Genomic DNA, 6,477 nt, shown 5'->3' on the forward strand with positions numbered 1-6,477 from the left:
AAGGCCTCTAAATTATCTACATGATCAAAACTTTGCTGTTTTGAAAACCTGTTATACCTACACAATATACTACATGCATTCTGTCATCTTATTGATAGTTCTACTTTTTCAAGTATCAAATAGGCTTTTGGGGAATGTTAATTAGTACATCTTTCAATTATCATGGTATTGCATTACATTATACCCCCCCCCCCCCCCCCAGCTTCTTATCCAACGTGACTCACAAATGAGAAGAGCAAATGAGGCGAAAAGAAAAAGGATTTAACCAAATATTAAATTACCAAAGATATCAGCTCGCATGAGAAAGAGACCGTTTGTTGTTGTGGTACTATAGATCTATTTTATATAAGCTTTGGAAAAACATTGAAAAACAGCTGCTTAGTAATGCATAGTTGTCCCATAATGCAACGTGATGCCAAAAATATAGCTTGGTACATTTGTAATTCATCATGGCATGATCCAGACTAATATTAGATATGATACTGATTCAAATTCAGAGGAAAGCATCTACGGACGAGAGCAAAACCCCAACAATGTCCAATACATACAACCCTCAAAAGCTGAAATAATCAATAAACCATCAGACCATCTGTCACCAAAAGCAGATTCAAGGGAAAGCGTAGAAAAGGTGCGAGATGAATGATCGCATTTCAGCAAGCTGAAAAGAAGTGATTGCGATCCAAGGTTTCTTTTTCAAATAACATGAAGGGAGAGTCACAAAGGTACTCCGGTAACAGAGAGTCTGAGTATGATTCATTGTGGAGGGAAAACTTCAAATAGGCCTAATTTTAGAAAAGTATGAGAAGAGAGTGCAGTGGCACTGAGAAGTGTCTGAAAGCTATACCCTATAATAATATCTACCCTCCTTCCCATTGTCTCATACACTACATCTTAATTAGGCCTGAAATAGAGGTAAATCAGCAAAAAGTGCCTAAAATCAGAGGTGGAAGTAACGAATTACAACTACTCACGTTACTGTAATTAAGTCGTTTTTTTGGGTACTTGTACTTTTTTGAGTATATTTTTAAATCTGTAATTTTACTTGTACTCAAGTACATATTAAGCTAAGTAATCTACTTCGCTACTTGTAAAATCACATTTCGTTACTGAGTACAATTTGAATTGATATTCAAATCTTTGAATGGCATTTCGGTAGCCAATAAAAATATTCGATCGTAAACGGACCAATAAAACCCCTGATATTTGGACTGAATAAAAGCCGCCGCAGTCGCAGCAGGTTTTGAAGAGCTGATCATGAAGGAGGCGAGGAGCTCAGAGTGATTAATGGCTGGACTGAAAGTTTGGAACAACAAACTACATAGTATACTGTCAAAATATCTATATTTTGATACATATCAATACTGAAATATCTGTCAATACTCATTTTGGCCTATACACCAATACGATACCAGCTGCGTGTTCTCATTCTCTCATCTCAACGACAGCGAGTTTGACACACCCGCCTCCCCTCAGCGCGGGATTGCAGGTAGGCCTATTACGCATAATTTTATTAATACCTGCAAGATTCTATGGCATATTTTAAAGGCAAATGTCACGAACAATATTATAACGCGAGGGCACATTCATGTAATCGCAGAAAACTGGACGCGAGCTCTCAAATGTAGGCTACGAATGAACTGGACTCGGATATTGAGTGTGCGCTCTCGGACTGTGTGTCATATCATGTGTAATCGCGAATCTCTCCAAGTGGTTCTCACTGCAGACTCAAATGACGTCCAGCTCCAATCTCTCCATGCTCTTGAATTAAACGCTGTCAAAAGTTATGAAAAATCTAGTCTTTTTGCAAATTAAATTCAGTTTGAATTGAAATCAAGCTTCCTCGTGCTGTGTGTGAGCTATTGCAACAGTTCACGTTACCCTATTGTAAAGACAAATACACACACTGAGTGAGTAAATATTAGATTATTGTAATGGTTACCCAGATAGCAAACAGTCATTGAAACTATGTTAAATCAACATTCCGTTTTCAACATTAAGTCATTGAATCAACATCGAACTCTGATGTTGATTCTACATCATTTTGCACCCTGTTTTAATATTGAAACAACGTTGAAATCCTGTCCATAGATCAACGGAATTTCAATGGTATTTCAATTATCAGGAATATTGAAACAATGTTGAAATTTCAACTGAACTAAGGATCAACGTGATTTCAATGGAATTTCAATCGTTTTTAAATGTTAATTTTAAATGTAATGCCATAAATTAAATAGCCTGCTTTATCTACAGCCAGGATGTTAACAAGTAATGGAACATTTAATTCACTATATTAATTCAATTGCATTACACTATAAGTGTTATTATTAATAAAGTATTCTGTTCAGTGCAAAAAAAAAAATTACACTATTATATATCAAGAGTCTTCAGACAGATGTATAAATCCAAAGTTTATTTACAAATGGGCAAAATGGCTCCTTTAAAACATATGCCAGATGTGTAAAGGTCAAATTATCACATTCACGAGGTGTTGCACAGAAGGAAAAAATTAAATGCAAAAAATAATCAAATTTGCCTAGACATGAACAAATATGACAGGTAGATTTGAACAAGATTGCAGAAAACTACTTGTTGACAGTTGTGTATCATCCATGAATGCAGTTCCTCTTTGTCCCATCAGCGAGCAGGTAGTAGTAGTAGTCTTTGAGTTTATTGTCATATCAGCATCACCGGCAGCGAGCAGGTATGCTGTGGGGTCTCTTTAATGCAGTCAAGGTGTTCTTGTATGCTGGTCCCTGCCAAAGACAAAAATAACACAAAGTCAGCTCTCCAATTGGCCGTCTTTATATTAGTTTTCCACAATACAATCAACCCAAATGGCAATATTTTTAGGCAGACAATAGGTCCAAATTTACCTTTTTGAAGACAAGGTGTTGTTCAGCTTGATATGAGGACATCTATCCAGGTCTCTTGCAGCCTTGTGGTGATGGTAGAATCAAATCAAGGAGGAGACGAATCGATGCAAGATCGCTGCCCCATTCTAAATAACAGATGTGACAACTTCAGCAAAAAATGCATGAACGTGTATAGATAATCTTATTCTGAACTATAGTCTAACCTGAATCATCAGTTTCATTACCTTTCATAGCAGATTCTGCAGAGTCGATCAGTTCCTTGAAGGTCTTGGGAGAAGCCTTTTCAGGAACTTAGCTGAGGTCTTCTAACCAAAAAAATCAAAACAAACAAAACAAAACCATCATCAAACAGTTACATAGCATAATGACAACCATATCTCTCTCAGATGATCCATTCTGTTCAGATGATTGTGTAGTCACAGAGTAGTGCCGTTCACACCTGGCATTAACATTCATCTTGGGTGACGCACAAGTGAACAACTCGAAGTACTGGTGTAAACGCACCCAAGATGCATTGAGATTCGATTGTTCTGATGAGGTCTAGGCCATGTTATTTTATTAAAGGGTTTTTCACTCCAAAAATAAAAAAGTTCTGTAATTTACTCACCCTCATGTCGTTCCAAAACCTGCAAGACTTTCTTTCGTCTTTGAAACACAAATGAAGATATTTTTGATGAAATCTGAGAGTTTCCTGTCCCTCCACTGACAGCCACGCAACTACCACTTTGATGCTTCAAAAAGTTCATCTTAAAATTAATCCATATGAACCAAGCAGTTTAGTCCACATTTGCTTTTTCTTCTGTTTATGTTTGTTGATTAATGTTTATACGTGAATAAAAGTCTAAATTCAATCTCATCACAAAGCGAGCGAGTCTCTTCCGAAAATTTGGACTAAACCGCTCAATTCATACGGGTTATTTTTAGGATCTCTTTATCAACTTTTTGAAGCATCAAAATGGTAATTGTGTGGACTGTCAATGGAGGGACAGAAATTGCTCGGATTTAAAATATCTTCATTTGAGTTTCGAAGATAAACGAAAGTCTTTTCATGACATGAGGGTGAGAAATGACAACAATTTTACACTTTTGGGTCAACTAACCCTTTCACTTTTTGTTATAGTGATTGATGTGTCATCATGAATTATGGCAATAAATACACATAAATCACCCAAGACACATGTAAATTCCAGGTCTGAACAAAGGCATTGTGTGATTGCCCAGTTAGGTTTAAATTTTTCATGTTCATTCGTCATGTAATAAAATATATATATATATAATGACACTCACAATTCTGGATTCATCTTCAGCATTCTGTTGCTGTCGTCTTCATTTCTCTTGCTTGCTTTCTGTTGCAATCTCATGAGAGGAGCTTTCTTCACTTGACTAGTTGAGGCCAAATCTATTGAAAAAAAAGAAAAAGTCAGTTGAGGCTAATATTTCCAAATTCAGTAATGTAATACAATTTAAATTAGGGCTGTAAATATGGTAACATAATTGTGATTACCCTTAATTTTGATTATGCTGGGTGTCAAAATGTAAAATTATTTATATTCACACATCTACACTTGTAGATGTACACTTCTTATTCACATATTCAAGTTAATAGCCACAAAACCTTGAGCATTGTTCACATGGAGGCCTGAAACAGTTTAAATATGCATTTAATCTGATTATTAAATACATTTATATAATTTAAATGAGTAAATTGAGTAATAAGGCATCTTAAATTGAACTTGGTGTACTACATTAGATTTTAAGACATGTTTAGAATTTATTTTACCCATAATTTATTAATGATATTTATAATGTGAAAAGAAAATACAGATTCATAATAATAAAATACAGACAGATAAATAGTTAGGACATAATTTATCCCAAAATAACATGCAGTATGAATTGACAAAGAATGATTTCAAGCTAAAGTGCCTGTTTGCTCTGCCAGTGCTTGCACAAATACCTGTAAACTGAATTGGAAGACAGACGGATTTACAGATTAGCTTTAACTCAGTTTCACAATGTTTGAATTTAACAGTCATAAAAAAAACTTGATCGTAACGTTAGTAGACTATGTTTGTGTCTTGACTCGATCTTGACGCTGATATGACGACATGATATTCAGTGCTAAGAACAAAATAGAGATGATGTAATTCACACTTACAAAGGGCAAATAAAAAGTTTTTAAACGCTTCCCCACCTCGGTCTACAAAAAGACTGCATTTGTTGGTTTGCACTGCGCGCTATAATACACAGAACGTAAACAAGCTGTTAATAATGCGCATGCGTCACAAAAACGGAATTGTTAACGCGTTCATGTATAACACAACCACTTTTATACACACAAAACACATATAAAATTACCTGGACTGGACTCGGAGGTTTTGCTAATTTTATAACCTAGAAGAGAACCACGAAGTAGGCCACTTTTGGCAGATTTTGACACGTTGGTAAAACAAAAATCTATTTCAGTGACTGCAGCACTGCGTCAGTTACTAGTAGTAACTTACTACACTAACCATCATGTTAATGATCAGCCTAACAGTATTTGATTTGGTACAATTCATTCATATATCGAACATTAAGCAAGCTTACCTGTACGATTGTGCCAAGGGTCCAGAAATGAGCTGTGTCCGGTGCAGTATGTTGGTGTTGATCTCCCGGTTAACCAAAAATTGATGCATTTTCAATCGTATTTCCCGGTCAACTATATGTCGATGACTTTTCAACAACAGCGTCGTTTCCCGGTCAACTATAAATCAATGACTTTTCAACACATTCAGCGATCGCCCGGTAAACCAAATATCAATGCTTAATCAATCATAAAGATATAACTATAGATCAATGTTGTTCCAATATTGTTGCCATCAACATTAATAAAATCAGGTTTTCATCGATATGGTAACAGTGATTCAACATTTATTTTGCATTGAAATTTCAATGTCAACCATAATGATGATTCAGATGGAAAAACAATGTTTATTCAATGTTGGCTTGCTGTCTGGGTATTGATCAATGTTTAAATATGTAAACAAAAGCCTGAATTAAAATCTCTCCTTATAAAGTGGACGTGTCTCTTCAGAAGACTTGAATTAAACTTTTCCATTCAAATAGATTACTGTTACAATGAGTGTTGTGCTTTTCAATGCTTGAAAATAATGATTGCCTTGACAAAATGGATGGACAAAAATGTAGATATTAAAATATTTAGTATGTAGTAGTTTTCCCGATGGTATTAAAAATTATAGGCTAGGCCTACTGAATATTGACATATTTCAAGGTGTCATATTGAAGTTAGAAATTCCAGTATCCACTAATTAATGTCCTTCGACAAGAAGGTAAAAATGTGTTAAAAGTAGCTATTTTCTACATAAATCTATGATTTGGTTGTATATTTTTATTGGTAATGCATTAACTATCGCCAGCTAAAAAGTAATTAGTAACTAGTACTCCGAGTAGTTTTTGAGAAGAGTAATTTGTACTTTTACTTAATTACTTTTTTGACACCAGTACTTTTACTTGTAATTGAGTATTATTTCAGCAATGTAACGATACTTGTACTTGAGTACAAATTTTCAGTACTCTTTCCACCTCTGCCTAAAATGTATTA

General features: G+C 35.0%; 1 long non-coding RNA gene across 2 annotated transcripts; it reads right to left on the bottom strand.

Annotated features, from left to right (window-relative positions):
• Positions 1–2,395: 2,395 nt before the first annotated feature.
• Positions 2,396–5,875, bottom strand: LOC309509658. 2 transcript variants are annotated; one of them, XR_014209979.1, is made up of 4 exons: positions 4,161–5,875; positions 3,098–3,178; positions 2,874–2,998; positions 2,396–2,753 (listed from the first exon to the last, which is right to left on the bottom strand). It is a non-coding gene; the product is annotated as an uncharacterized lncRNA (long non-coding RNA). The 2 variants fall into 2 exon arrangements; XR_014209980.1 differs by lacking the exon at positions 4,161–5,875 and having other exon boundaries at positions 3,098–4,031.
• Positions 5,876–6,477: the final 602 nt, after the last annotated feature.

The sequence above is a fragment of the Leuciscus leuciscus genome (assembly GCF_965113295.1).
Source record: "Leuciscus leuciscus genome assembly, chromosome: 1".
Taxonomy (NCBI): Eukaryota; Metazoa; Chordata; class Actinopteri; order Cypriniformes; family Leuciscidae; genus Leuciscus; species Leuciscus leuciscus.